At 35.1% G+C, this 3,285-nt stretch overlaps 1 pseudogene; it reads right to left on the bottom strand.

Annotated features, from left to right (window-relative positions):
- Positions 1 to 730: 730 nt before the first annotated feature.
- On the bottom strand, positions 731 to 2,125 carry LOC104866154 (annotated as a pseudogene).
- Between the last annotated feature and the right edge of the window lie 1,160 nt (positions 2,126 to 3,285).

Here is a 3,285-nt window from a genome sequence, read left to right as displayed (position 1 = left end):
AGACAGTGTTAATCTCTTCTCAAAGTCGGCAGCCTTAGACCTAGGAATTCCAATGCTTCAATTTGAATCCCACGACAGAAAAGAGCTGATGTCTGAAATTTGAAGGCAGAAGACAAAAGGAAATTTCTCTTTCTGGAAGGAAGGCCTAACCTTTTGTCCTTCAACACATTAGATGAGGATTATACATATTAGGAGGATAATCTGCTTTACTCAGTCTCCTGATTCAAATGTGAATCTCAAATTGAAATTTCCTCACAAAAACACCCTGAATAATGTTTCACCAAATACCTGGGCCCCATGTGGACCAGTCAGTTGCACACACAAAATTAATCATCATAAACTATAAAATAAATGTTTTCTTGCACTCTGGATCAAATTATAATTTTACCAAAAATAGGCTCAAATACTGTAGAATGTGAACTTCCACATTTTTTTTAATTTCAGAAAACCTTTTGCAAATTGTTTTATTTATAATGACAACTTTTAACTCACTAACATTAACTGGACAGACAAAACTACCAGAAATCAGTTTACAGAAAGGGGGAAAGCTCAAAATGTCACTTTCTACACAGAACCCACAGTTTGGTTTTATTCAGAATAGAGAAAACACTACAAGTTATGTTTACAGTGAAAGAAATCTGGCCATTGGTTTGGAATTCATACTCAAACTGCACATGCAACAATGATATTATTATTGATTTGCTGCCGCATGTTTCTATTGTGTGTCTATTCACAATATAAACAGAGCAGTGCAATTAGTATTTGGAATAATTGTCACAGTGTCAGGCACAACAATGAACTCTTCACACCACTGGCTCTTTTTGTGCACTGGGCTTCCTCCTCTTCAGAAAAGTTATTTTTGACACTGAACGTCTTACAAATCTCCTCAGGAGTTTTCCCCTTGAACATACTGGCAACAATTCTGCATGTACATCAACAAATCTTTGATGTCAGGTAGTTTGCTGACAGGAAAACTTCAAAAAGAGTTCATTGGTCAACTCGCAGAAATTTTTGGTCCCAAATAGGGATACAGTCTGTTCCCTTTCTCTATTCTTATCATCCTCAGGAGAAGGAGGTTCATCCTTGTGCTGGGTGTATCACTGAAGGATCTCTTTTAATGTTGCTTCATTAACACTTGGTAGAAGAACTATGTCATCATCTCCTTCATCACACATTCCCAAATCTTCCAAAATGGTCTTGATGATTACAGATTGTTGGGCAATTTAGACATCATTTTCAAATATCTCTCCATCAGAACTGTGCAACTTAATTAAAGATACGATGTGTAATCTTTAAAGGACTGCAGGCCCAAGCCAAATGTGATCAGGAAGACATCCACACAGACAAGAAAAAGGCAGAAGTAGCAGCCACTAAGTTTTACATTTGAATACAACATTTTGCATTTGAAAAACTATGCCTTTAATGATGCATTATATTTTTAAATAATATACAAAAACTACTGTAATTTTGTTATGCAATAATATAATTTTATTTTTTAATAAAATATAAAGACATTATTTAAAATTCCATAAAATATACAAATAAATGTTTTTCAATGTTCCTATCCTTAAATGGATGCACTGTCTAGATTTTTTTGAAAAATGAAGATACCTAAACGTAGGAAAAAATTGAGAGCTTCCAATAGAAAAATCTCACTGTGTGGCTTGATTTGAATAGAATATTTTTTCTGCTTTCCCAAGACTGGGGAAACACAAAAATGAAAAGAACTTCATGAACACCCAGGCATCAACTAGGACTATGAAAAGGTTAGACACTTGTGTTGGTCAGTTTTCCTGCTGCTGGGACAAATATCCGACTCTCATAAATTATTTTGGCTCACAGTTTCAAGGTTTCAGTCCATGGCTGGTTTGCTCCAAGGCAGAAGCAGCATGGAAGAAGGGCATGTCAGAGAAAAGCTACTTAGTTTATGGTGGCTAGGAAATCAAAGCATGGGGAGAGTACCAGCAAGAGATATACCCTCCAAAGTCCTGACGTTAGTGATCCATTCAAAGGCCTGATGTTACTGATCCATCTTGAACTGGGACCCACCTCCTGTTATGAACAGGATGTGTTCAACAATACGCTGAGAAGTAAAGCAGATGAATTTATGAGTCAAATTCCCCATGATCCAGCCACCTTCCCAGGGATCTCTTAAACCAGTCAAGGTGACAACTAAGCTTAACTTTCAAAACACTCTTGAAATGACTGAGGATCCCAAAGAGCTTTTATCTGACAGGTATGTTTTACATACTTATCATATTCAAAATTTTAAATGGAAATTTCTGAGACCACTTATTAGCTCATTTAAAAATAGCACTAAATCTATTATATATTAACAAATAATATATTTAATGTGGAAATAATTAGTCACCCCCTCCCCATTTCCACGGATTCCATATTCATAGATTCAATCAACAGTGGATTGAAAATATTTGAAACAACTGCATCTGTACTGAACAAGTACAGATATTTTCCTTGTCCTTATTCCCTAAACAATATACATAATATTTACATTATATTTCATATCATAAGTAATCTAGAAATGATTTTAAATATATGGAAAGACAATTTTTATATAAAAGATTTTAGTTTCTGCAATTTTGGAATCTGTAACAGTGATGGATTGAATTCTCCACAGGATAAAAAAGTAAAGAGCTTTGGTATATTCTACATGTTTCCAATATCCTTAATGTCTGGCAAAATCAGACAGTTCCTTGCTTTTGCTTTTAGTCTTATGCAATATGATATCAAATATCACAGTCTAGAAAATTTCCATGTTTACCTGTAGGACACTAAGAGTTAGAAAGGCAAACACATTTTTAGCATTACAATGAAAACTGCTTCCATTTAACAAACCAATCCAAAGTTTTGGCTTCCTTTTGATTACCAGGACCAAACTTCAAAAACTGCTTACTTGAAAATAGAGGAGAAACACCTACTTTAGAACAGCAATGAAAAACTTGGGGGAATATTTTCATAAGAGAATTTTATCCTAATATTTTCCTCAGAAAAAGTACTAAATAAAGCATCTCTACTGTGGGAAATCATTCCACAGGATTCTGTTTGGAAGGCTGAAGTGCTGGAGGGAGAGCTGGATAGGAATTAGACGGTCCAGACATTCCACTCTCCTGGATTAGAAGAACACAACAGGACCTAAGCAGACCTAAGTAAAGTGTTTTTAGTTTAATCTGTGAACAAAGAAGGTGGCTTTTTTATTTTGGGGATATTCTCAGGGTTCTCAACAACCACCAATCCAATTTGGCTATTACACTAAGGGAGTCAAAC

Source organism: Fukomys damarensis, unplaced genomic scaffold (genome assembly GCF_012274545.1).
Source record: "Fukomys damarensis isolate Sample0158 unplaced genomic scaffold, DMR_v1.0_HiC HiC_scaffold_28, whole genome shotgun sequence".
NCBI classification, from domain to species: Eukaryota; Metazoa; Chordata; class Mammalia; order Rodentia; family Bathyergidae; genus Fukomys; species Fukomys damarensis.
The sequence above is the reverse complement of the archived record's forward strand: the minus strand, read 5'-3'. Positions and strand labels throughout refer to the sequence as shown.